Below are 6636 nucleotides of genomic sequence, written 5' to 3'. Positions count from 1 at the left end.
GGGGGGGGAGTGTGAAAATGAAGCGCCCCTCACGTTGCTTCAGCAGGAGAGTAGAAGTATTGACCCATGTTTTTAATGAAGGATGATTTAGATATGTCAAGAAAAGAAAAGGAGGGTATATCACATTATCATCACGTCCAAACGAGGAAAAGAATATTTTTAAAAGTGAAGATTAACATTCGGAAAACAAAGCGCTGAAATGTTTCACGAAACTGCTTTGATGTAACATCCAGTGCAAACGAATGGAGTAACAGAAATATATTCGCTAGCAACTACTAGCTTAGCTTAGCTTAGCTTAGCACAAGATCAGATAGTGAAAGAAAGCTAAACAAAAAAAATATGAAAGCGAAATAGGACAAATGTTATAAATGGAAATGACTGCCATGTTGTAAAATCCCAAATTTTGTTCAATGCTCTTCCACTCTATTCCTGTAGATGGCGATAATGTGCACTACAAATTAATTGTTGTAGCATTGATACCTATTCAAATAAATGTGAAATGAAACATGGCTTACTTACTATACGCAAAGTCCTACTATCAAAACAGAAGAACATTACAACAGACAGGAAACTTTAGATTATATGACAACAAGCTGCAGCTACATTTATACTGCGATATTGGGCTTTAAAACAAATGTTTGTGTCACACTTTCTCTTAATGCTTTGCTCGTAAAGGACAAAAGTGGTCCATAAATGGCATCAGAAGAGAGACGCTGCTCACAAGTCTACAGAATCCTCCATCTAACGACTACAGGGTGTGTGGTGGCGTCCATTTTTAATATGCGCGTGTCCTATTAGGCGCTTTTAAGTGCGTTTTGATAATTGTGCTTTTGTACTTTTATGGTCCTCCCGTCTATTCCCACTTCAATTTCCCCTTTTATCGGACGTTTGAAATATTGATCCCTGACAGATAAAAGCAAACACCATAATCTTACCCGGGTGAGCGGAATTCACACGGGACACCCCCCCCCCTCCCTTCAAAACCTTTATTACCTTTATTCGTCAACACAATTTGCTTACTGCTCTGGGATGTTTATGTCAGTGTTTGAGTCCTACGCCCCCCCCACCACCACTACCAGCCTTCCTTCCATCCCTCATGACATTTTGCAAAAAACGCAGCACAAAGGGGGGGGCTTGCGAGGGGGCTCCCGGGGTGCTTCCCATGATTGCCGCTGCTTAAAACGCTGTCAGCGCTGTCAAGGATAACAGTGATTTATCTCCATAGCACTTTATGGAACTTGGTGTTTTGTATAAAAAAAAAGGAGGGGGTACAAATGCTACACCCCAATCAATCATGTTTTGATTTTTATATAAAACACACACGGCAAAAGAAGATGGTGTAAATCTCACCTGGATGGCGCATCCTGTCATCATAGTACTGATTGAAACAGACTTCCACCAAAGGCCTGTAGGCGGCGCTATTGAGGTCATCAAAAGAGCCAACTGTCATAATGATGGATGCTCTCTACAAAGAGAGGGAAATTTCACTTAATTGGCAGAAACGTCCTTACAAGATTTGAACTGCCAAGTGTTATCACTTCTGACAAGTACAAATGAAGAAATTAGAAACGTGAGTTCTGACCGGTGAAATCTTGCTAGGTTGTCTCACAAAAGTTTTAAAAAAAAAAAAAGAAAAGAAGAAGGTCAAGAAGGACAAGTTTAAAAAGCATCAAGAGTTTTTCTTGTCAACCTTCGAGTTTTAGCCTGATGAATTGCACACATATTAGGCGGCCTGTCAGCTCGAGTGGTCCTCTGAGCAAAATGAACCTTTTTTTTTTCTGTCCTCCTGTTTTTCCCCTTTTCAGCTTTGTAAACACTATTTGAGATTTAGTGCAAACATTTGAGCGTCGGCCTCGCTGTATTGACTGCCCTTTGACAAGCGTAATCCTTTTCTTCTCTGCAGTCACTTCCACCGCGCGATCAATCAAGGGCGTCAATGATGCCCCCCGCGGGCCGCTATGAAGTGCAAGACGCCGAGCGTTCGATCGGCGGCGGCCAGCCACCTTGCCGACTTTCGCCATAATATCGTGATTGATTCATCTTCAAAGATATCTTAAGTGGTTGGCTGGATGGGCTGTTTTTTTTTTTTGGTCTACTGCAGTCCTTTTCATTACCCCCGCTCGCCATCCTTTAAAACTGCAACACGCATCAAAACTGGAGGTAAATACACTGCTTTTGCTTTTCTTTTATTTATTTGATTTATTCCTCTGCTTTCAACTTTGAAAGACAATAAAGTAGAAAGGAAGTGTGCTCTTTGAACACCGATTGGGTTTCACCACTACAAAGTAGAAAGAAGATAACAATGGAAAAGATTCATCTGCTAATAAACGGACTTTTGTGCTGGCTGTATTCTTGTTAAAAAAAAAAAAAAAGACCAAACCAACTACATTAAATAGAATGGAAGATCTAAGGTCCATCACATAATGGACGCCTGTCACCCTCACATTTGTTGGTTTAAAAAGAAAATATATGCACAGCAAATTTCAATAAAATTATCCTCCCATCATCCGAACCGCTCATTTTTTTTTCTATAAAAAAAAACAAAAAAATTTCCCAGTGGGAATACTTTTAATAAAATCTTATGTACATTTTTCAAAAACATGCGTAATAATTTTAATTTTATTTTGATGTACCTATTTTTTCTTATTTATATATTTAATGTTTTTTTAATACATATTTCATTTTTGTTAAATATTACATGAAAATAATTAAACATTTTTAATGTAAATCTATTTCAATGAAAAATAAATCTAAACATATTTAATGGGAATGGAATAAATTTGATTCCTAGGCAAATTTCCTACATTTGAAAATAATTATTTCAAATATTTTCATTAACTTTAAATTTAATTTTCAAAACATAAATTCAATTTAAATTGAATTACTTCGACTTCTAGAAACATTTCCCACCAAATGACATACTTTATACTACATTTATTTTACTACCGCAATTAGTGGAATTTTGTTTTATCGTATAATTTATGCTAATTATAAATGTATTGAATAAAAATAATGACATTTTAAGGCGGCACCGTGCACATTGTTTAGCATGTCTACCTCAGAGTTCAGAGGTTAGGGTCAGAGGTTAGATTCCGGGTCCGGCCTATCTGTGTGGAGTTTGCATGGTCTCCCCATGCCTGCATGGGTTTCCTCATTATTATCATAGTCCTCGCTTTTGTTCTTACTATGACAAAAGGATATTTATTGAACAATGTCTATTAGTGTGCTGATGTGTACCTAATAAAGCCTCCACTAAGAATCCAAATTATTCTGCCGCCACCTGACATTTAATGCGACTGTCACGCGTGTCAAGCGAGTAACACAGCCTCCGTCCCGGTGCTCTTTTGTCAGCGAATATGAACGGGATGAGAGCATTACAAGGCACAAGTGAAGGCCACACAAAGGCGGCGCAAGCTATGAAGGCAAGTGTAGTCATTACAGCAACAGGCGACGGTGTCACTGACCTCCAGATTGCACTATCTTGTCTCTTTTGTGTCGTCCCATTGCAGCGCGCTCATTGAGTGAAATTGTATCTTTTCACTTGGCCTCTCTTAAAAAATGTCCACGCTATTGAGAGCCACTGAAGCATAGTTCTTTTTTTTAATGCCCCCCCCACCCCAAGCTGCCCCCCCCCCTGTCTTACTGGGAGGTATTTCATGAACAGCTGGGTCCCGGGAGAGGAGAGGTTAGTGAAAGAGGCGCGCTGTGTATAATTCAATAATTATCAGGTGTGTGTGTGTGTGTTGCTCCCCGAGATCCACCCCCCCCACTGCCCCGAGACCCCCACTATTGGCAGGTGTCAGGTGACAGACAGGCTGTGTCACTGGCTTTCTATTGGAGCGGTCACACTTGCTCCCGACATTAACATAAGCCGATGAGAGACACGTCTGCTGGAGACAAGCGCAAACCTCAGCGAGCAATTGCAAAAATGAGGCGGAAACCGCAACAAAAAGATGACTTACACACGTACCGGTCGATTTTATGCTAGCATCAGTATTATGTCAGCATGTCTGCGGCTCTTTATGCATCAAGCAGCCGTTGCACTGTGGTTACACTTGAATACATGACTGCACTCTTGAAGGTACATTACAGGTAAGTGGGACACTTAGAATTTGTCGTAAATGATGTCCACACAATGTTGTAAACAAGAACTTAAGGATGGTCTTCATTTAACATTCTACTTGGAAAATAGTTGAGTAAGCTTGTTGCGGTCTACTCACGTCTGCAAATGGGTTCGAGCATAATGCAGGAGGGCGAAGGAGAGAGAGATGCCAGTGCTTGGGGGAGGTATCAGCAGTGGGAGGTGCGGTGCTAGCCTGGCTCGGGCTGGGTGGCGGGTTTCTTCCAGCTGTGCCCATCTGAGGGGAAAAGCAGACGTTAGTTTGCAGTCTCCACAGTCAATTGCTTCCCTGCAAGAGGTCACTGTGATCACAGACTCGTGATGGAACCTATGGAGAACTTGTTCCTGCTTTGTAAACACGGCTTGTTTGTTATGTTAAGAGACGCTGCGGAATGATGTCATAGATTTTTATATGGGAAATCTTAATATCAAGAATTACTAAAGTCATGGTCGGGGGGAAAAAAATCAGGAGAATAAGGATGGAGTTATTATATTTTTAGAATAAGTCACAATATAAGAAAATAAATAAAAAAATGTTAAAATGAAAATTCATAATTTTATGATTTTTTTTGGTTTCCGTTTATTTGAGAAAATGTAATTTCACAACTATTGAGTCTATACTATGAGAACAAAGTTAGTATTTTGAGTGCTAATTTTCAATGGATAACAACAAAATGCTACAGCGCCATCCACTGGATGTGCTGGGGCACTGCTCCCTTTGCCCCTCATGCAAAATTCCCACTGCGAAATCCAAATCAAATGTTTGTCTGCTGGTGTACAAAGTAAACCCCGTGCAGTCACAACTGAGGTGTCGCTTCGGTCCCCCGGAGCCAGAGGGGACCCCGAGGAGACGCGCTATTGATCGGCGGTGGCCAAGAAAGCCAGTCGCCATCAAAGTCGTGACAGTGGAACTGTACCTCATCGATCCGGCCCTATTATTAATGGAGGAGGGCTCCACCGCTAGACACTCTTGACGCTTCCCACGCTGACATGACAATCAAGCAGATTATACCAAACACAATTATGATTGATATTATCACATTACGCCTGCCACAACGAGTTCCCTTGTCGAATTCCTTCGCTGGGAACAAGGAAGTCAACAGGAAGTCAAATATCGGAAAGGATATCGGATGAAATAAATAAAGCCGATATTCACCACACGTTTTATTGCGCCCCTCGTAACCTCAAAAAGTCTCATGTCATAAAGTCAGGACGCTCTGTAGACTTAACACACTGTACCAAGAGTGCTTAAGTGAGAGGCTAAGTGTAATTGCGAGTACATATTTCCTCATAAACCATGAGGAGAACATTAAAGGTCTAATAAGAATGTTAGTTTTGCTAATGAATTGGACATTAAAATGGAACTGTGGTGCAGATGCAGATTTAATCCAATTTGCTGCGATAATTGGAGACTGAAAAATTCCCGAGAAAAGACCCCTGGCAGCAGCTAGCGCCGAGCCATAAATCGCTGTCATCCTAACAAGACAAGACGGGAACCAATTTGAATGATTTTTCTTTTTCTCTGAGCAGATGATCACTGAGAACTGAGTGGAAAATGAATTTGACCGGGCTTGTTGTTACACTTTAAGCCTCATAAGGAGTGACTTCTTCCGTCACGCTAATCCAATTGGCGGTCACAATGATCTCCACAGAAGGGCACGACTTCGGAGCCGTTAAGGAGGCGTTCCGAGGGTGAGCCTCGCATGCGAGCCGGGTCCAGAGACGTCCCCGTAATTGAATAATAAACAATTCCCAAATCGCATTATAGTCCTTCGCTGTAATTGCGTTAGAGGAAACCACATAATAATAACAAAAATGGATTGAAAGCCGTATGTTGGTCACGGGCTCCGGTGTGCTACTTCAGCTTCTCAGTATACACGCAAACAGAAGTGTAAATGCAAACACGTGCACTTTTAGTTCATATTAGTGAAGCCTCGAGGTGTTTAGACTGACGCAGGACAAGGTATGCTTGAAATATCAGTGAACCCTCACCTATTCACGGTTTGCTACATTTCTTTGTATATCGTGTTAGTGGAAATTACATGGCTATAAAAAGCTCCGGCGAACAAAATTTGTCAACTCTGTTATTGACATCATCAGGCCGTAGCCAATGAGAGCACACGAGAGGGGTTTAGGTAAGCAGTACTGCTGTTAGAATGATTGACATGGAAATGAAAAATGACTTGCAAAATTCCATCCAATCAACTGCAGTTTAAATATTTATTAAAGAAACAACACCCCCTCCTCTAAAAAAAAACATATCAAATGCCCGCACTGAAAAGCAGGGTTTGTGTTACAGCATTTACAATAATGGCTTCTCCTCATCGCTGCTATTTGATGACATTTTTCTCCAACATTTATGCCCAACATATGGCGCATATTACATTACCGTCATATTGTCTTTTGGCCATATCAGCTTCCTTACGCTTGACGTGGCAACATATGCTCTCTCTCTTGACAAGTGCTCTTATCACACCAGCAAGTGGAAGACTCTCACTCGTAGCAATTAGCTTTCA

The sequence above is a fragment of the Syngnathus acus genome, chromosome 3 (genome assembly GCF_901709675.1).
Source record: "Syngnathus acus chromosome 3, fSynAcu1.2, whole genome shotgun sequence".
Taxonomy (NCBI): Eukaryota; Metazoa; Chordata; class Actinopteri; order Syngnathiformes; family Syngnathidae; genus Syngnathus; species Syngnathus acus.
This window is presented reverse-complemented; position numbering follows the sequence as displayed.